Source organism: Mesocricetus auratus, unplaced genomic scaffold (genome assembly GCF_017639785.1).
Source record: "Mesocricetus auratus isolate SY011 unplaced genomic scaffold, BCM_Maur_2.0 Super-Scaffold_100676, whole genome shotgun sequence".
In the NCBI taxonomy this organism is placed as follows: domain Eukaryota; kingdom Metazoa; phylum Chordata; class Mammalia; order Rodentia; family Cricetidae; genus Mesocricetus; species Mesocricetus auratus.
In genome coordinates this window covers 113,461,960-113,483,843 of record NW_024429266.1, presented here as the reverse complement: position 1 = coordinate 113,483,843, position 21,884 = coordinate 113,461,960, and the positions used below count along the sequence as shown (strand labels likewise).

The 21,884-nt window shown below is 44.7% G+C and overlaps 1 long non-coding RNA gene across 1 annotated transcript; it reads right to left on the bottom strand.

Annotated features, from left to right (window-relative positions):
- Positions 1-8,735: 8,735 nt before the first annotated feature.
- LOC121137003 lies at positions 8,736-15,779 on the bottom strand. Its single transcript, XR_005874213.1, has 3 exons — positions 15,065-15,779; positions 11,590-11,988; positions 8,736-9,116 (listed from the first exon to the last, which is right to left on the bottom strand). It is a non-coding gene; the product is annotated as an uncharacterized LOC121137003 (long non-coding RNA).
- Positions 15,780-21,884: the final 6,105 nt, after the last annotated feature.

Genomic DNA, 21,884 nt, shown 5'->3' with positions numbered 1-21,884 from the left:
ATGATCATGTACTTCTTTTTAAAAAGTAAGATCTATAATTAGAACTGACAAAAAACAATAAAATCTTGTCATTTGAGTTTTTTCTCATACAAAGGAAATCTGGGAAGTTAGTTGAAATGGAAAATGACTCTTAAGGCTCAATGAAGAATAATTTCTTAAAGTAGTGACTCAGGCTGAATATTCACGCAAGATATTAGCTTATTTAAAAGCATCCGTTTAGCTTATGGCCTCATTTTAATAATTCAGGCCCTGAATACTATCCTGACTTCTAGGGGTCTTCGTTTTTTTCCTTCCTGGAAAGTACGTTTATTTTAAAAGAAATTTTGGATTTGCCATAGATTGGGATAACATGCTAATTCTGGTTTCTAGGAGATTAGACTTTTGGGCCTCTTGTGTGGCAAACATTCGGCACAGTGATTCTCAGCCTTCCCAATGCTGCAACCCTTTAATACAGTTCCTCAGGCTGTGGTGACCCCAACCATAAAATTATTTTTGTTACAAACTGTAATATAAATATCTGTGTTTTCTGATGGTTTCAGGCAACTCCTGTGAAAAGGTTGTTTGACCCCCAGGTTGAGAACCACTGACTAAATAGTTGACTGTTAGATGTCAGGTGTGTTGTTGGAGTCTGAAGTACAAAAATGTTAAATCCTGATTTCCTATGTGGACACACACACACACTGGAATGCACACATACATGCATGCACACACACACACATCCTGAATGTGCTAACAGATGATGTGATTTAAGTATGAATGCCACAGGCAGTGAGACTGAAGCTGAAGCCTGACGGCTGACAAGGAAAGGCGCTCTGTGAGAAGGAGAGAGTGAGAGAGGGAGCAGCAGGTGGCAGGCTCGCGGGAGACTCCAGTTTTTCCAAACATGCACTTTAGGGGACACAAATATTGAAGTGATGGCAAACAGCACTGATGAGAGGATTGTACTAGTCTACATTTTCTTGGAAGCTGAAACTCAAGATCTGTGAAAGAAGGATGAACGTCAAAGCACCTTCTACGGTACCAGAAAGACCAGAAGCCACTAACTGGCCAGCAGTAGGAGCAAGTGAGGGCTCTACTGTGCAGTGAGATCTTTTAAGGCCTGTAGAAATCGGACGTTTATTTATTTGCTTATTTAATGTGTGTGTATGAGTTTGTGAATGTGTCTGTATGTATATGTGTGAATGTATTCTCTGAGTGAGTGTGTGTGAATATGTGTGTGTGAAAGTATATTCTGTGAGTATGTGCAAGTGTGTGTGTGTGTGTGTGTGTGTGTGTGTGTGTGAGAATGTGTAAATACTTTAGTTTGAACTTCTTTCTTAGTCTCTTGAGAAGAAGGAGAATCTGATTGGGAGAGATTCAAGGAGAGCCCCTTTTAGCTGTGGGCATGGGAGAGGGTCATTTTCATTATAACGTCTAGTGTTTTCCCCTTAAAGTCCCATAACTGCCCGACTCTCAGACTTCTCAAAAGCCAGGTCCCAGTGTCACTGCCAGAAAGACACCTCCCTGCACTGTGCACTCATGTATGAGTTCAAAGCATTTTGCACACAGAGGGGAGTACTCATATTTCTGAAATATCTAAGTTGCATAATGTGGTTAAATTCTTTAATTTGAGGGAACATATGTTTTGTGTTAATCTTTGTGTGTGTGGGGGGAAAGGCATATACCATAACACTTTCTGCTGAAACCGTTTTTAAAACGTGTCTTAGAGGCACGCCAGCCATTCACAGTGTTGTATGTTGTGTGATGTCACCACGATCTTTGTCCAGAGTTTTTTCCTCTGCTGTGATTTTGAAGTGAGATGCTTGGTTGGTCATGGGAGAGGGCTTTTATGGAATCTTCCAATTCTTTGTTTTTGAGGCAGATTTTCTTTTCTTGTTTAAATCAGTTGCAACTTTCAGGAACCACCCTCTCTGAACTGCAGCTGGCCTATACCAGAAACTCAAGTCAAATAGACAAAGTTATTCTAAAAGAAAATGTGGAAATATATGGTTCAGATGTAAAGTATTAGCATAATACATCCACAAAATATTGAATCCAACCCAGCAATACATTACACAAACTATACTTCATTTTCTTCTGTGTTGATATGGTGTCATTTAGATAGATACGTTTATTGAACATTTATATCTGAAAGCAAACAGCTGAGGAAAGCTGTGGAAGCCCTACCTGGAAAAGCACCTCCCCCCAGCCTCATTAGCCAAGGCTAGAAAGCCGGGTGATACCTCCACTCAGCCTACCTCAGTCATTGACACAAATATTTAGAAAGTGCTCTACTGTGTCCCACATGCTGCTCAAGAGTCATTCAATCAAGGTTTGCACACAGGAGGACTCACCCTTCCCCCCAGTTATTTTACCCTTTGACAGTTAAGGTTCAAGTATAGTCACTGTAATCACCCAAAACTCAACGGCATTCTCTATACATTCTACCATATTCACCCCAAGTTCAGGTGAAACTTAACTCTTCCTGTTTTCAGTCACTTATTCGGGGTATAAAGATCATGTGGCGTGTGGAGCCAGTGTCCTGCTGGTGTACTGTGGGTGGGGGAAAGGTGTGAAGGCAGTCAGCCTAGTGGGAAATGAGAGGAATGGATCAGGCTCAATGGGAGAGTCGACTGGTGTGTGTGCGCGTGCGTGTGCGCGCACGTGCGTGTGCGTGTGCGTGTGCGTGTGTGTGTGTGTGTGTGTGTGTGTGTGTGTGTGTGTGTGTGTGTGTGTGAAAGGGCCACATCTCTAAGAAGGTGCTGGTTAGGTTTTAATGGGAATTAAAGGCATGAACACACATGGGTTCGTTTCTTTGGATAGAGAGAATAATGTATTTGGAGTTCCGGAGGGGCAAGAATGAGAGCCTGTTTCCTTGGAAGAAATGAAAAATAACAGGAGTAGCATAGAAAATAAAGGTGTTGTTAAAACTGGGTGATTCTTTGGACCAGACTGAACAAGCATTTGTGAATCACTGTTATAATAAAAAGAGCATGCCAAAGCATCGCTTAAGCAGGAAAAATGGCCCGATTTGAACTGTATTTTTAATTGACTCATGAGAACAGATTGGAAGACTCTGAGATGTGGAATCTCTGGTTTCAGAGAAGAAAGATGGAACTTGAATTTGGTGGTGGATGAGGAGGTGGACAACTGTTTGACTCCACGCCTTCCCCTTGAATCTATACTCTGAGCCATAACTAGAGTTGTCTTTTCAAAACACTATATCCTGTCTGGTACAGCTTTAAACGTGCCCATTGTCTTCTGCGTAAAATGGAAGCTCCTTGAAATTTTAAACACTTCCTGGCCTGGTACCAGCTTTTTCTTTACTTGTTTTTCATTTTTCACTGCTGCATCCCTGCACAGCTCCAGGGGCTTGACCTGCCTAGGGGTGTGGAGGGGATGCAGAAATGACAGACATATGCACAGAGTAGCAAGGGTCCTGAGAAGTGGTACTGGGGTGGAGAAACCTCAGCATCCTGGGAGCTCAGAGTGTTTTGATTACATACAGTTGAACAGAGAGGTGGGTTTATAGTATACATCTGAACAAGGGTGATTACACACAGATAAACGAGTAGGTGGGGTCTTTGGTAAACAGTTGAGCAAGGAGGTGGGGTTAACTAATTTTAGTAAGAGCAGTCTTTGTAGGGAAGCAGTCTTCAGCCTATAAACATTTGGGGAAGGGGGAGGTGTAGTCCGCACACAGACTAGAGGGGAATGCCTTTCCATTTTCCCATGAACCTTACCCCTTGGGAGAAGGCTTTGGCATTCCTCCATGGGTCTGCGGTCTTAGGGTTCTTGACAGGGCCATGCCCATGTCAACAACACGCATTCACTCAGGACTAATTCAGGGTTTCCTCTGCTCTCCACCCTCCTCTGTCTTTCTCACATCTCCACCTTACTAAACTGGCTGGCAGGTGACTCAGTGTCCCTTCCCTTTTTGTGTGCCTACTCCTCTCTGTGCACCCTGCTTCCACCCCAGTGCTCCAGATCTCGGCTGGATAATAATCAAGGCAGAACCAGAGCCTCTCCTCCGTGTTGCCACAGTACCCCACCCTTACTCTTGTGTGGTGGCTTTTCAGCTCTCACACCTGTCTTTCCTGGTGTCCTAGAAGCTCCTTGAGCAAAGGATTTGTCTGGGTCTCCGTGTGCCTCTCAGTGTAGAGTATGGGGGTTGAGTGGAATACTGAGGGAGGGAGTGGCCAATGAGAGAATGAGAGTGCATTGAAGGACCTGGTCTGATAGCTAAGTGTGAACTGTGGCTTCAACAATGCTCTTTCACCAATTTGCAAGAAGCTCAAGACTTCCAGTCAAAACAAATTCAGTTTAGGACAGGTCAGAAACTGTATTATGTTTTTAATATAATTCCAGGAAATTGTTATAAATATAATCTATAAATCCAATATTGTTCTAGTCAGTGATGATCTCCACAGTGATTTAGGATATTCTACGTGAAGTGTCAAACATCAGATCAAATGAACAACTTTTTTGGACAGGGTCTTATTGCAGACCCTGTTGGAGTTTGCTATGTAGCCCAGGTTGGCTTTAAATATGTGGTCTTACTGCCTCTGCTTTCAGAATACTGGGGAAAAAAACTTGGAAAAGTTAAAAGTTTTAGAGAAATACTGCTTTTACAATAAAGCTTTAAAGTTGTGTAATGAGTGAGCATGTCCTCTTGCTAACAGCATTTCTTTTAATGTGGAATGGAACAAAAGATGAAACACACTGTTTTGTCATCCAAAAGCTGCCAGGAAAGGGGACACTGGACAGAGAAACTACATAGCCTACTGCAGCTTTAGTAAATAGTTACACATGCCTCAGTTTAATTTTACAACAGTTTTAGTTTTTACATTTCATTGGAAATGACATTGGCTTCCTTTTACTCAAAATGTCAGTGTGTTGGATCAATGCCTTTTAGACAGACTTTGGCTAATATTCCGTCAATACTCTGGAAACTCCTCCCATTTCAGTGAGTTGCCATGGCAAGGGGTCTGCCTGGTGCCAGGATAGAGCACAGGGCAATGGCCACTCCTCCAGGTCAATATCCTTTTAGTTTTGTTAGGGCAAATTCTTACCACGTAGCCTAGGCTGGCCACCAGCTTTCCAGATCCTTCTGCCTCTGCCTCCTCAGTTTTGATCCTCATTTTTTTCATATCTGATCCTAATCAATCAAGATTTCTGTTGACATCAACTTCAGAGCATATTCAGAAGGATCTAGACTCTTCTTTTCCATTTTAACGTTGTCACCAGCCTCTCAGACTCCATAATCCCTCTTGAATTGTGGACATTGGGACATCCTCGCTATTCTCCTTGTTTCCACTCTGGCTACTTGCCTGCTGAGGGTGGATTCTCCAGGCTGCACTCAAAACCCACTTTAAAACAAGACAGATCACAATACCTTTTGCTACAAACTCCCAATGGCTCATCATTTGTATGAGTCATGGTTCTCTAGAGGAACAGAACCAATGAGGTCAGTCTATTTGTCTGTCTGTCTGTCTATTCTCTTTACACATATATCTGAATCTATTAAATTTACATTAAGTCATCTTTAAAATAATAATAGCAGAATCACACCGAGAGCTGAGAATCCAGGGGTCACTCAGTCTTTGAGGCTCAGTACCTCAGAAGCCCAATTAGTCCCATAGCAATTGTCTCTCATTGGGGTAGGGGTGAAGTCACGACCCCTAAGTTAGCACTAGAAATCCAGAAGTTTCTTGGAGAGCTGATGGTTCCTAGTCTATGACAGTTTGGCAACAGTGGTTCTGATACCAGTAGAGAGTAAATGAACTCAGTGGCAGGAGTGAAGACCAAATCAGCAAAAGGCAGGAATGATCTTCCTTTTGCACACCCCCTTTGTAGAAAACCTAGATTGTAACCACAAGGTTCTGCCCACAGTCTTTCCATGTCTATGAAAGCAGTTAGGACAGTTCTTCAGGGGAGGCTCCTACCCAGGTGATCCTAATTTGTGGCAAGTTCGAATTAACTTAACCACAATACCATTCTGGTGTTAAAGCCAACCATAATGCTATTCCACTCAGAGAAAAAGATACTGCCCTCAGAATTGTGTGGGATGTCTTAGCTGATGCCATGATGGCTTCCATAGCCTTCCCTTTGTGAGATTCATAATTGTAGAATGGCTTTCACGCAGAATCAGGACTCTGTGTGTGACTTCCAAAGTCAGGTCATAAAAGGCATGGCTGTGTCTGCCTCAGTGTCTTGGATTTGCTCTCCTCAGAGGAGCCATTCACCATGCACAATCCCTAAAAAGACCCGGGGAGAGAACCCCTGGAGAGGAAATGATTTCCCCCTTGAGACAGCCAACACCTAGTTGCCAGCTTTATGATAGACTTCTCCCAGAGCTGCCTAGTCCACTGATGGCTGAGGTTTAGTTCCAGATGACATTGGACTGAACGTCAGCAGGAACGCCCAGCTGTCACTCCCTAGTCCTCACACACAAAAGCTGTGGAGCAGAAAGGAGTAGCTAGTGCTGTTTGAGGCCACTGAGTCTGGAGCGATTTGCTCTGCAGTAAAAGATGCTAGTGTGAAAGTAGGCATGGTGTCTGTGACTGTAATCCCACAACCCAGGAGGCTGAGGCAGGAGGTTGTCAGTTTACACAGCATGGCCTTTTCTAAGAAGCCAAAACCCAAACCGAGGGCTTGTTCAGTCTTCCCAGGCTTGGCCTTGTTCCAGCTGCTTCCCTCGGTTGGCTTCGGTCACACAGACATACTTCTGATTCTCCACTTCTGGGTCCAGCTTCCCCTCCACACGCAGCAGCTCGCTCACAAAAGTCTTCTAAGGCTCTGTTCAAAAGGTCTAGTGCTCGGAGGGCTTCTTCTTTGCCCATTTGCCACACCCGCTTCCCCAGTACCTACCACTGCATGTTTGCTTGCTTGTTTGTGTGTCTGCTGTCTTCTGGAAGGTAAGCCTCTAAGGGGACAGGAGCTCTTCATAGAGCTCTTCATATCTCATTCAGCGTTGAGTCCCTGGTGCCTAGGGTGCTTGTTATTTCAAGACACTCAACAAATGCGGGAAATACTGAATGAGACAAGAAATGCGGGAAAATGTCACCACTGCAGAAGGGCACTAGAGTGTGTGTGTGTGTGTGTGTGTTTGTGTATGTGTGTGTGTTTGTGTATGTGTGTGTGTGCTTGACTGCATGAGCACATGTATGCACATACGTGGAGACCATAGCTTGATACCAGACTCCTTCCTCAGTTGTTCTCCATCTTATGTTTTCAGACAGGGTCTCTAACTGAATCTAGAGCTCACTGATTAGCTAGACCCACTGTCCAGTAAGCCCCATGGATCCTCCTATGTCTATCTTAGAAGCACTGAAATTACAGATGCGTGCTTCTGTGTCTGGTCTTAATGCGTATTCGGGGGATTTTCAGCCAAGCATGACCTTGTGTGGTAAGCATTTTATTCACTGAGCATCTCCCCAGTCCATGTCTGTGGTTTAACAAGAAGAAAGTCTGTACTTGGGAGAACTTGGTCTAGTAGTAGAGACTCATATAGTGGAAGAATATGGGAGATCCTAGGCTTTGGGCTTAGATTTCATATAGAGCAGTTGGTGGTTCTCCTTGAAGTCACTGGACTACTACCAACACCCACCTCCACCATTGTCATCACCACCACTGCTAAAACTACCAAGGAATTTGACAAACGCAAACCCCTAGCCTTAGTCCCTGGCCTATGGAGTCAGAAAGCCTGTGTATATGGTCCAATCATAGTGGGTTGGTAAAACCGGTGGGCAATTCTGATGTCCCTCAAGTCTGAAGTGGTCCTTAGTGCACCTGTGTGCACTTCAGCCCTGTTCTTATGAGTCTGCCAAAGAGAGGTCAGCATGATCTCATCAAGTTCTCTGTGTGTCACAGTATACTAATTGGTGAATTCAATTCTACTGAGTCTTTAAAACATATTTTAGTTGTCTATCAAGTCTACTTTCCTTAAATAATTTGTTCAGGCAACAAAGCAGAAAGCTTTGAAATGTCCTTGGCTGTTAAGCAGAGCCAGTTTAAGACTATGAGGGGCCTTCTTTGGGCTGCAGGAGGAATGCATTTAATTCACAGCCCTACTTTATTATGGCTAATAAGCTAGTTATGCTTCCCTTGTCTGGCAAGTGATAATTGCCTTTTAATATTTTGCTTTCTTATGTTGTGAAACACTCAGAAGAATATATACAGTATAATCTGCAGTACTGGAGTTCATGTGCCTACTAGCCCAAGCTGACTTTGCACAGCTACTGGCTCCCTTTCCATGGTCCTATGGCAGTATTTTAAAATTACATAGAGTGAGGGTATTCACACCATGGAAATTGGCAAGAAGTTAGAACTTGGGACTAATTTTTTTATTTTAGAGACTCAACTACTAAACCTTTACCAGCACAAAACTAAAAATGTGTGGAAGGATGTTCACTGAAGAACCTGTAGGAGTTAGTGATTATCTCTAGGGAAAGGCTGAGTGCCAGAGAACACTGTGCAGCTATGCAGCTACAAATCGAAAGAATCGAGATAACTTTCAATGAGAAACATTTGAAGGATAATATGTATGTATGATCTATTTTTGTAAAACATGTATATATATATGTACATATACACCCGCATGTAATTATATGTGAGTATAACACATATACTATGTGTGAAAAGATATAACAGTCTGTTAATGGTTACTGCTGTCATGAGGGCATAGGGGAGGCAGAAAAGCAAGGGTCTTTCAGTGTGTGTGCACATATACACACATATAAAGCATTTGGGTTTTTATTTATTTTTATCATTTATTTGTTTCTTTGTTTATTGAGTGTGGGAATGAGCACACCTGTGCATTCATGTGGCAGTCAGAAGATAACTTGTGAGAACTGGTTCTCTTTTTTTACCTCTTGGGTTCTGGAGATCAAACTCATGCCTGGGTCATGAGTACCTTTGCCCAGTGAGCAATCTTGCCTACTCCAACATCTGGATTTTTAAAGATGCATGTGTGATCTTGTGATTACTTTTTAGAAACCCCTCTTCTGGTGGAGTCACTGTTGTTTATAAATGCCTTCCTTCTGTTCTCCTACTGAATGGCAAATTGCTCAAGGATGGGGCTTTGTTTCCATTTCTTCCTGCTTCTCATAGCAGACGAATCTTTATAGGTGCAAACACTGAATGGGAAAGCAAACAGATCTTCCATGTTTGTGATAGCTTTTTCGGTTGTCCCTGACAGGGTGGGGGTCTGTGCAGCTCATTAAGAGCTGGGATACAATCCAGAAAGATGCTGTCCTATGAAGGAGGGGGGGCTGTGGGGATACTATCAGGGAAGTCACTGGCACACCACAGACTTGCTATAGCAGGTAAAGGAGGATTGCAGGGTGTTCCCAAATAAAAGGAACAGAGGGGATTGCTGAGTTTGAAATGGCAAGGGCTGGTGGTCTGGAGGCCAGAGGATTGGGCAGAGGCACAGTAGCTGTAGCAATACTGATGTGAGGTGATGAAGCAGACTAAGACTGGCTTGTTAGTCAATTTCTAGAGAAAAGAAATAAAAGGCCATGAGGACTGAATGAGCAAGGAAGAGAAAGAAAAAGAAAAAAATCTATACACACTGAGACTAAGGTTTGGGGCCTGAGAATCCAAACACAGCTGTATGGCAGTTGAAATGGGAAGTCATTCCGGAAGGTGACACAAAAAAAGGATGCTCAGAGACACTGAGCTAGACATCAGTTGTGGCATGCAGGAGGACCAACACTGGAGAACACTGGAAATCAAGGCTGTAGATACGCTGTTAGGGACCAACACAGGTGCGAGTTTCTAAGCCAACAGTAAATGGACTTCTCCAAGAGAGTTGCCCAAGAGCAGTGACAGAACTGGAAAAAAGTTCAGGAAGCAGCAGTGTCACAGAACATCCCATTTCAAAGAGTGGGTGGACGGTCATGCGGGAGACTGGAGATGGGAGGAAGAGGGGCAAACCCTGAAAGAGGCACTTGCTTCAGAAAGAGGTCAGTTTCAACTTCCCTGAGAATCTTTGTGTGTAGGCATGTGAAGGGAGGGGTGGGGTAGAAGGCTCAAAGCAGGACCGTAATTGAAGGACAAACACAGGGAAGGGCAGACCCAGCTTGGGAGGGAGTTGGAAGAGAGAATCGATGAGAAGCAGGAAGCTTCAGGAGTTCCTGAGAAACACTGTGAGTTTTTGTGAACGAGGAGGATGGAAAGTATTACAGGTATAAAGGAAAGGACCCAGGGAATGAGGATTGGAACTGGTGGATAAAGAGAACAGGGGGTAGTTGCAGGAAGCAGACTAAGCAAGAGCATTCCAGAAGATGGTTCACTTCCTCTGATCCTGGAGAGGAGTTAGGAAGGATGCTGTGACGCATTGTGATGAAGATGGGGACACACGTGGAGATCACACCATAGGGGTGTAGTGTCTGTGATACAGGAGGCCGTTATCTCCCAATCCTAAGGTCAGAAAGACAGTAGATGGGGGTGTTGGCATGAGGGAGGGTCTGGAAGACAGGTGGTATGATAAGAAGTCAATCAAATATGCATTAGAACTACAGACCCCTAACCAGCACCAAACACTACCTGGGCCACAGACTGTATCACAGACTGAGGAGTGTAGTTCCTCATAGTGCCGTGGAAAGAATGCAGGCTTGCAAAGAGATAAACCAGGACTGAAACCTCCCTGGTGACACAGACCTGGTCAAGCTTTTGAACTCCCCTGGGTCGCACTTTCCCCAGTTATGAAGAACAGATCCAGGCTTCATTTCTTAAGGTGATTTTGAGGCTGAAATTAGAAGTTCATCTGGTTCTAAATATCTTAATGAGTAAATGTGAGTGTTTTGTCCTCCAAGACGCTAGTAACAGCAGCAGGGGAGGCATTGATTTGGTGTAATCTTGGATGGGTGACCTGTGGATGGACATGACAGGACAAGGGGTAGGGTTCAAGGAGAAGGATACGTCAGGTAGTAGTCATTTGAAGCCAAGAGCTCAGAGGGCACAAATAAATAAATTATGGACCTAGGGAATTTTAGGGCTTGGGTAGACAAAGGGAAGGTGAATTGGATGCATGGACTAGAGAAACAGGTGTCACAGGGTGACGTGGTCTAAGGACTTAGGAACTAAGGACTGATCTTTTACCCTGATGACCTAGAAATTTGATTTCATCAAGCAGCTCAGAGACCATCAGATCCTGAAGATGAGGTCACTGGCTATGTTAAGAGTTAGGGAACTTTGCTTATTATTATCACTAATGATCCAATTCAAAATTGTTTGAAAAGGTAGGTTGTAGTGAAAAGGTTATTGGTTGGGCCTAAAGCCTTTTTTAGCCTGCCTGGTATCCACTCCAGTCCTCTACAGCTGCCATGTAGCCAGAGGGAGTGGCCAAGCTCTGAGGGTAGGTCCTGACAGTTATACCTATTATGCATCCCCTCTCTGCTACCCTTGATAGAGATAAATCTGGGTAAATGCCACAGTGGAAAGATTCAGCATTGCCTTTCAGACACAGAACCAGTGAAATCCAGTCTCTCCTAGTAGATGGGAAAGAGGAAATGGGTGACTCTGATGGTGTTAACCAGTGAGTAGGAGGGCCTGAGACTGGGATGAGGCATTGTGGGTAATGAGACAGATAAGGGCAGAACTCACCTCCTGGTGGCGATGTCAGTGAACTCAGTGACCAGACCCAGCTGACCCTAGAGTCTCTTCTACTGGGGTTTGTGCTCTCTGGGGCACACGAAATTTCCATGGGGCTTAAGGCAGTGGGCTTTCTGTTGCTTGGCAATGAATTTATCTTGATGGGTATGGACAGGTTTCACCATGTTCTGATCCAGGCTCTTGTTTATATCCTCTATGGTTGTCTTGGCCCTGTTCCTCGTATGTTTCTTCTCAGAATGACTTCCCCCACAATGCCTGTGTTAGTCAGAGTTCTTCAGATGGAGAGAACAAGTAGGGAGGTTGGAGTGAGATTGAAAGAACCCATCTATACAGTCCTAGGAGAGGCAGTCTGCAGGAAAAGTCGTGTCTTCAGGCAGCCCCCTTTTCACTCTATAATGTGCAGAGTAAATTGCATTACTCTAACTCTTCCAATCCTAAAAGTATGTACATATTTGAAAACCCTCCCTAGCAGTATTCCCATCTGAGCATGATAATCCAGTCAGACAGATGTGCAGAATTAGCCATCCATCTGGTAGCGAACTGGCTTCCTTTATGGCCAGGAGCTACATTTTCAGGAACAGGGATCACCTCGGCTCTAGTTTTCTTAATGGCATTCTTCTTGAATTTGACAGACATTAGAGCAGTTAGGCCATGGTGAGGTGTGATGATTGACTTAAAGCAGTCAGGACCCACATGAAGCTGAAAATGGGGCCAGTCAGTCAGAAACACAGAGGATGTATGGTAAGGGGAGAAGTAAATGACTGGAAGGCAGAAGAGAAGGATGCTGGGTAGACAACCACAGGTGTCAGAGATAAATATTGCATTGTCAATGACAACTGCATCACTTATGGTAGAAATGGAAGTGCCAACTAGAGTTGAAAATTTTTGATCAACCGGAACAAGTTATGCTCATAGAAAAAAGTTTAAGGGCTGGAGAGATGGCTTAGTGAGAAAAGAGCTTGCTGTGTAACCAAGGGAACCTAAGCACAGATTCCCAGCACCAACGCATAAAGTCAAGCATGGCAACATGTATCCGTAGTCCAGGAACTGGGAGGGGGAGAAAGGAGAATTCCAGGGTTTCTCTGGTCAGAAAGTCTCTCTGATTTGGTAAGATCTAATTTTATTGAGAGACCCTGTCCCAGAAAGGAAGGTGGAGAGAGACAGAGGAATGTCCTAGATTTCTGTTTGGTTTTATAATAAACACCATGACCAAGGTATTTATTTCATCTTATAGGTCACAGTCCATCAGGCAGGAACCGAAGCAGAGACCATGGAGGTGTGCTGCTACTGGCTTTCTCTGCTTTGTTATAAAGCTCAGGACCACCTGCCCACTGTCCACAGTGGACTAGGGCTCCCGTGTTAATCATTCATTTTTTTAAAAAGCCCCCCCAAGACATGCCACTTCTCAATCTGTTGGAGGCAGCTTCTCAGTTGAGTTTCCCTCTTCCTAGATTTGTTTAGGTTTGTGATAAGTTGACAAAAACTAATCAGCATGAAGAAGACACGTGATGTTGACCTTGGTCATTCACAATGTGCTTGTGGGTGTTTGCACCTGCACAAACATGCTCACAAGAAGCTCACTGGTAATGAGGAAGTTTGTTGGTGAGCATGGAATCAAATTTAACCCAATGCACTGTAAATAAATGTTGATTGAAAGTCCACTGAGTGAAATCAAGTGCTGGTATTAAGTTATAGCAGACAAACGCACCGTCCCCGTTAGTCCGTACCTCTAAGATTGTTGTTAGTGAGGACAGCTAAATATCTGTTCTTGCTACTTCTACTGTTTAGCCCCAGGCTGAGGGCTCTTGTAAATGCCACCTTACTTCATACTCACTGTAACAAGATTGAAATGATTTCAACCTCTGAGTTTTTTTTTTAAAGCTGCATTTTTTGAGACATGATCTTGCTGTGCAACACAGCCTAGGATGGCCTCAAACTCAGTGGGCTGCTCAAGCTGCCCTTAAGTCCTTGACTTCCTGCTTCTGCTTCCCAGATGACAAGGGTCTCCTATACCATCGTGCCTGCCTTGCAATGCTTTTTCTTGGTCCAGATTGTGAGGACCCAGCATGCCCTCACACACTTCAAAACCTTACTATCTAAATGCTGGGGTAATTTGTCACTGTGAAGGAGTTCTTCCCTGTGACTCTCAAAGCTATCTAGCTCCCAACCCAAACTGTACACAACACTCAGAGGGACTGATGGCCCCCCCCTTTTTTTTTTAATCTATAAAGTTTATTTTACAATTGAGGAGGTAGCAGAAAAGCTGGCAACAAGTTCAACAGAAACGCTCTTGTCACTAGTCACTGCAGGCACTAGCAGATGGGGACAGGACAGCCCTCCAAGGTGCAGGAGTCTGCCATGCCATTACTAAACATAATAAGAAGTTGCTCCATGATGCTCTGAGTGGGCAGTCTCCAGTCTCACTTGGAGTGGTGGTCTTGCTGTCCACTCCCTCCCTGGCCCTCTGGCGTACACGAACACCCATCTCCCACCACTGCACGGTGCGGGCACGCCAGCCTGCTGCCACACAGGCTCCTGCAGTCATGAGAGGCAGGAAAGGATGTTCCACAACACCCTGTGACCGAGGCTCACTGGGCCAGAATAAAACCCCTCAAGGTAGAAACCAGCTTCTACTTCTCTTCCACAAGCCTCTGTAGCACTGCTCAGCGCTAGTAGAGGGTAGGGACTGACGCCCCTTAAAAAAAACTCTTTAAAAAGTATGGGATAATTGTTACCTTAAAAAACCCTACACATAATTAATACATACAATCTGGCAAGCTTGACCCTGGAAGGCGCTGCCGTAATCAATGCGGTGAAACATTTCCACCACCACCTGAGGTTTCCCATTGCTCTCCTCCCCACAGACTGTTGTAGGGGTGTGAACATTAGCAGGAAGTCCCCCTTCACACACATATTTGCAAGTGCTGCTTGCTTACCTTGGTGGCATTCCTCTGCTGCTGGCACCGCCCTTCTAAACTCTGCTTCTATATTTGAGTATTTTAACTACTTCATTTGGGAGACCCGTGTGGTATTTGTGCTTCTGAGATGGGCTGATTACATTTAGCACAACACCCTCCTGGTTAATTCATGTATTAAATATGGCTGGATTTAAGTTTTCACTCATTTTTAAAGATTTTTTTTTTAGCTGTTGGTGATGGTTTTTTGTTTGTTTTGTTTCGTTTTTAGATAAAGGCTATATAGCTCAGGCTGGCTTAGAATTTGCTCTATAGCCCAGGCTGGCCTCAATCTCACTGTCTTCTTGCCTCAGGCCGCTAAGTTTGCCTGATTTTCATCTTTTTAAACACTGAATACTTTTCCATCAGGTGTCGGTATCACATTTTTTTGAATTACTATCTGCCCATCTGTGGGCGTTTGGGTTGCCTCTACTTTGGAGCGACAGCGGCATGGAAGCACAGGTGTTTCCTGTTCCCTTGTGGTGTTGAGCTCGGGTCTTTTGAAGACACACCTGGAAACGAGATGGCTGGAGCGAATGGCGGTTCTCCTTCCCTGTTCTGCGGCCCGTCCACGGCACCACCGAGGCGGCGGTTTACGCTCTCACGGCTGCGCACGCGTCCCTGCTCCTCTGCCTCCTTGCCACCACTTGTCCTTGTCCTTCGTACTGGCCTGCCTGGCTAGCATGTGGGGATCTCCGAACTTGACTTTGCATTTTCCTGGCCAGAGTGATGCTTCATAACGAGATGAGATCTCGCTGCAGCTCTGCCTAAGGCTGCTGAGTGGCTTCTGGTCTCCCAGGTCCCTTCATTTCCTTCACCCTGCCCCGCACCTGAGTTCTGGCCTCCGATGTGTGTTGCTTTCTTATCTCTTGGTCTTAGCATTGCTACACAGTTCCCCACCTAGAACATAACTTCCTCCTCTTGGTTCAGCTCTTTCTCATCCCCCGGATGTTCGATTTCGCCTCTTCCTCCAGGAATTTTCTGCCCATTGGTGCCCTAGGTCTGACCCCCTTGTTCCTTGCCCTGCACATCTTCCTCACACGCCCTTTGTTCCATTTAGATGGAGGCTTCCTGAGGTAGGACTGTGTCTCTACTGCTCATATCACATACCTACTGTCCACCTTGACAACCCCAGAAAGATATCCAAGCTGGATATGTTGAGATAAACCTATGGTTCAAGCACTCATGAGGCTAAGACAGAATGATCGAGAGTTTGAGGTCAGCCTGAATGACACAGAGAAATTTTGTCTCAAAGCAAGCAAGGAAACGCCCCTTAAAAACCAATAAATACCTGTGAGGCCATGACAGAATATCTGAATAGACACGTGACTTCTCACCACCGCTGTATTATTAAGCATCTTTCTTGGGGAGGGCGTTGTGCTTGGTTGCCAGGATTCAGAAGCATTAGATTAACCTAGTATTAGATAGCTGAGTTAGCAAATCGGGAGGGATGTCAGAAAAGTCACAATAGGTCAGCAGTGCTAAACATTGTATGGTGTACATCAGAATCTCCCAGTCACAGTGCTGTGGGCATTGGGGCTTTCTAATGTCTCCTCATAGCGGGTGACTTCTGAACTGCATCCACACTAAGCAGTATCCCTGTCTTCCTCTCCCTTCCGGAAGCCGTTAGCACCACCTCCCCTTTAGTTGTGCCTCGGTGTCTTCAGACATTCCCAAACTCCCACCCCCACCCTAGCAGCAAACTTAGCCCTGGTTGAGAAGCACTGATGTGTACATTGATAATATGTGGATTGGAGTGAGGATGGAGACCCCAGAGGCATGGATTTGGGACTCATGGTCCAGGGAATGGCTCTGTTGTCTGGTTCATGCTATGCCAAGAGTTTAAAACGAGCAAATAATGGCTACAGAGATGGCTCAGTCAGTGAAGTGCTTGCCTTCCTGCGTGAGCACTTGAGTTTGATCTGCTTATCCCATGTATGAAAAGCTAGGTGTGCCGGCATGCGCTTGTAATAGCAGCACTTGGGAGGAGACAGGTGGTTCCTAGGGGACTGCTGGACAGCCAGTCTACCTGAAGCATCAAGACCAGGTCCCAGTGTGTCCCAGTCGTCTTCCGAGGGTCACAGAGGCGAGGCAGGAGAAGCTGTGCAGAGATGCTTCCCGTTGCTAGTCCTTGGTATGTAAGGGGATAGTGGAGATCTCAGGTCTCACAAAGGCTTCCAAAGCCATCAACACACACAGCGCTTCCCAGAAGGCCCCATTGTAAATGTTTGCTGAATTGAATTGAATCGCCTTAATGAACTTCAAACAAGGTTTCAGGTGACTTTGAATTAAACCAAGCCTGTTTGCCCCAACCTCCTGTGGCCCATCACCAGTGGAAGAGAACACATTTCACATCTGCTCAGAAACAGAAAGCCTGCTGGCTCCGATGCAAGTCCTGTTTTGTGCCTCCGTAACAAGTTAAAAACCCATCTCTCAACAGTCCCGTGATTCATGCGTCTGGCTGTGTTTGGCAAATGAATTTTTGCTGTTGCGGTGTGTGTTGCTGTCTGTGTTATTTCAAGGTAGAACAAAGAATGTTGTTGAATGACTAACCACAGGAGGAAACCTGGAATCGAAAAATGAAAATCAAATAAGTAAAATCCCAACAGGTCTGAAATGATGAACCAAGTCTTGGGGTGCAATTTAAAGGTCTGCTGAAGCCCGATCCAGAATAAGAAGGCCCCAAACACCTAGCAGAGATTTTCTTCACAGCATTTTCTGAATCAACTGGAGTTCTGTGATGAGTCAGCAAGTTTCTATTAGGGGCTTCTTAAAAATCTAATGCAGTCATGTAAACAAGGAAGCTTTAAAATCATTTCTTTTGTTATAAAAAGTGAATAGCCACACTTTGATTGACTGCTAGCTGCCTTGCAGAGGTTGAAGAATTTCCTGCCCATGGATTTCCTCAAGGTCTCATTTTTACAGCTGTTCTGTTCCAGCAGAAAAGGACATCATATTTTTTAAAAGTGGAGAAGAGAGGGAAAAGGAGGTGGGGGGGGGGAGGAAGGAGAGATGGAGGGGAAGGCGATGGAGAGAGACTTTTAGGGGCATTTGGAATAGTCATGATAGAGTTACTGTATTTATTATGTAATTTTCCCCTTACTTTTCTACCTTGATTTCCCCCTTACTACCCTCTCTGACTTCCTTGTAGCCAAAACCAAATCTAGAGAGTAAACAGCCATGTTTTAGCCTTTGTCTTGAAGGCTAAATGCTCTCCCTCTCTCCCCCTCATTCGGTCTTTTATTATGAAAACTGTTAAGGAACTTTCTGACTGAAAGTAACATTTGTAAGGTTGAAAGATTCTGGGAAATCCAAGTATAAGATTTTCTTGTTCTCAGGTAGCTGAGCATGGTCTTGATCTCCGGGTCTTCCTGTCTCCAACCGTCAAGTGCTGGGATTTCAGGAATGTGCCAATATGCCTGGCCTTAGGATCAGTCCTTGGGGGTGGTCCTCTCAATAGGTATGGTGATTAATGTTGATTATCCCACAGGTGGAATCCTGAAAGAGACACTCCTGTGGGCGTGTCCGTGAGGGATTATTTAGATTATGCTAATGGAAGTGGGAAGACCCATCCTAAATTTGAGTGGTGCCATTCCATTGGCCAGAGTCCTGGACTGAATCAAAAAGAGAGAGCAAGCAAAGCATAAGCAACCCTCTCTCTCTGCTTCCTGACTGTGGGGGCAACGTGACCAGCTGTGTCCAGCTCCTGCAATCAAAACCACTCTCTTCCCTAAGTGGGTTTTGTCAGAGTGCTTTGTCACGGCGTCAAGACAGTAACACTCTAGGGATGCTGACTCCTTTGCTCTTATTTCCATTCAGGCACATTTGCTCTGTCCAACTCCTCTCAATAGTGACAGAAGAGATACCGGGCTTTTAGGTATGCATATGCAGGACATATAGTCAGAGATAGGTGACACATACGCAGCTTTGGGACGCTTTACCACTGAGGTCTGGACATGATTAGGCTCTAATATACTCAGAGGGGAAATGAACTCCACGTAAGACGCTTTGGATAGGATTCAGGGTCTATATTTTGGTCTGGGTCCTACAGGAAGGAGCTCCTTATTTGAACATGAGGCTGCCAGGAAAACATCTGAAAGCTAGAAGGCAGGAACCCTTGATGCATTTAATAAATGATGTCATTGACTATAGTGAGCTTTCTTATGAGACAGGTGTAAAAACATACATGGAAGCACTCAGTATTTGTCGAGTGAATGAGTGAATAAACGAGTGAGTGAATACTGAACCAGGTAAGCTCTGGCAAAAGTCATCCAGTTTGACTACTCTTAACTGCAGTGTCCAGACACCTGATGTGATGGGGCAAGCCAGGAAATGCAGAAGAACCCGGTCACAATTATAAAGTATCAGGACTCCAGAATTGTGTCTTTTCTTTTCCACTTAAAGGACCATGGAGCTGATTGCAGACAGGTCTGTAATGCTATTGCTTCTCACTTTTCCATTCTGATGTGATTTGTTTTGATGTTTACTGATGTGCTATAATGGTTGTGATTACAGATGACTGTGCAACTTATGATGGTAGCTATTTCTGTTTATTTTTAAATTTTACCCATGAATAAATTTTTAACAAGCTAGAAGGCAAGGGTAGATGAAGGGTGTATGTAAAGTGCATCTGTGAGGTATTTCAAGAGAGCAACAGCATGCAAGTCTGTCAGTAATAACATCAGAGAGAGGACTGCCCAGCCAAAGGCATAGCTGTCATGCTGGCAGAATGTATGCATGCATTTTAAAGGCATTATTATTTTATTTATTTTCAAAAGTAGAACGCAAGAGCTATATTTGTGATTTATTGGTATTAACTGCCTTGGAGTGAAAGCTTAGAAAGAATTTGAGTATTAAAATGTTCAATTAAATAGTCTCATATACATTATGAGAAGGGTTTAAAGGATGAATTTCATTGCTCTTACAAAAGGACTTTAATGAAGTATGTGCTATTTGCTTTATTTTGCCATGAACTCTGAAGGGGTTGTTAGAATTGGGACCTGTGCCTTTATAGATCACCACATCGCCTCTGCCAAAGGGTGGGGGGAGGCATGATTAAAGGTCCCAAGAGGAGGGGAAATGCAGACATTAACAGCCCAGGTTAAATTGAAAGACTGCATGGATTTAAATGCTGGCTTTACTTGTCCCTTGCTGACTTCTTGACCTCAGGGACACTGTCCACTTCTCTGTCACTCAGTTTCTGATTCTGTAAGATACAATCACACATAAACCAACAGTGTGCCCAGAACACACACAGCAGGTGGCAGCCACCCAGCAAATGCTAATGATTGCTTCCTGACTCAAACCTCCTAACTGACACTCATTCACTCATCTTTATTATAATAATCTCTTCCTCCCACTCCTCCTCCTCCTCCTCCTCCTTCCCCAGAAGCCTTTATTAAAAGCATGCAGCAAAAAATATTTGTAGTTCAAGGGCTGGTGGTGATGGCTCAGCAGTAGGCAAAGGGCTTTGTGCCGAGCCGGACAACCTGAGTTTGCTCCCGAATCCCACATTTTAGGCAAAGAGACTCCAACTAGTTGTCCTCTGAATGGTCAACTGTGTGCTGCAAGCCCCAAAGTAAATAAGTGTAAAAAAATTAAAATTATAACTGCATACTTCTAACTTAGATGCTGTTGTGTAGGAGCTCTATGTCTATGAAGCCCCACAAGAATGCTCGTTTTTCAGCACAGAGCTAGTTTGGTTTTGGTGGCCTGAAAAACAGCCAGTACACCTCACACCATGGATCTTTTCTGCTTAAGGCTGAATCAAGGCTGGAGAATTAAAAAGGAACGAACAACTTTCAGACGGAACACTTTCCCCTTACTGCAGCTCCAAACGTCTCCCTTTGATCCCTGCAGGAGCATCAAATTCCTGACAAATTAAGAAAAAAAAAAGAATTATGTTCATGGCCCTTTATTATCTAGCCAAATCGGTTTTAATTTTCAGTTGGCAAGCGTAGTGATCCCAAGAGCTTGCAGAACTTGCTGAGTCTGAACTGGACCCAGAAAGGGGAGGGGGTTCATTCCCATCATGAAGTTTTCAGCGCTTGGGAGATCTCTCTGAGAGCACAAACAAGTCGGCATTTGTCTTGGCACTCTCACGGTTTTCGGTGTTGGGGGAAAGCTTTCACTTAAGGCAACTCACATAAACAGACCTGCTGTCCACAGATGTCGATCCCACTGAGGCCGCTCCCTGTCAGGCTGAGCTGCAGGTCCCTTTTGAGCAACAGAACACGGGTGCACAAATCTGCAGCCCATCCGAAGCTGCCACATTCTGCTTGAGTTTCATCAGCCATTTGCAAACTAAAACGTCTTACCCAGAAGGAGATTTTTATGCTGCTTGGATTCTTTAGTTACCAGAGTTGCATGGTATAACTACCCCAAAAAAAAAAAATCGATTTCCCCTGAGCTGAGCTGTGTAAACCTAAAGGCGTGAAGGATGCTGCCAACACCTCTTTCCTGGGGCTGGTGTCAGAGCCAGGCTCTACCTAGTCACTCCTCAGCGCCACACCAGCATTCTGTATTATCTCTCCTGGTGCCAGCCCGAGAGAAGTCGTGCTCTGCACACCAGATGACGCTGGCTTGCACACGGCAGGCACCTCCATAGCGGGAACGGCTCAGGGACTACTAAAGAGCTGGGTGGTTCCTCATAAGAAGGCGCTGATAACCGCTGCCAGGAACCGAACAGGTTTGGCCACAGCAGCAGAAACTCGAAGGGAGACTTCATTCTGAAGTGTATTTGATGGTCCTTTGTCATCGCTGTCACCATTCCGAGCTCATTCTTTCAAAGGCACAGCAGCTTCACAGCCTCAGTCTTTGTACTAACCCTGCCTCCTGAGACTGCAGAAAAAAAGACTGATCTGGAACTTGTCGCACAATTTCCCCATCACGCAGCCCTGGTGGGCTGTCAACAGAATCACTGCCTCTCCCCCCGGCTAATTTACAAACATCCTGTGACTCTCTGCCTGTGGTCTTGTTTTTACTGGAACTTTCAGAAACCTACATTGTTAGCATCCGAGGCTACGGGTTCCTCTATAGTAAGAATGTCTTCATTTTCTCCCCTCTGACTTTGAAGCCTTGTAAATCCATTTCCAAAGCAGAATAAGACCCGAAGCTGTTCAGAACATGGTTATTTAATTTTCCAGCTTTGAGATAGAAAAGCAGGCAGGAACTTGACCCCAGAATGTCCCTGGGTAGAGAGAAGCTTTCAGATGGGAAACCAGACTGCCTGCTGGGTAGAAAAGCAAAGATGTCAACCAAGGCTTTAAAATGCTGCTCTCTTCCAGCACAATATTTAGTTTATCTGCCAACATATCTTGGCAATTATTAGGA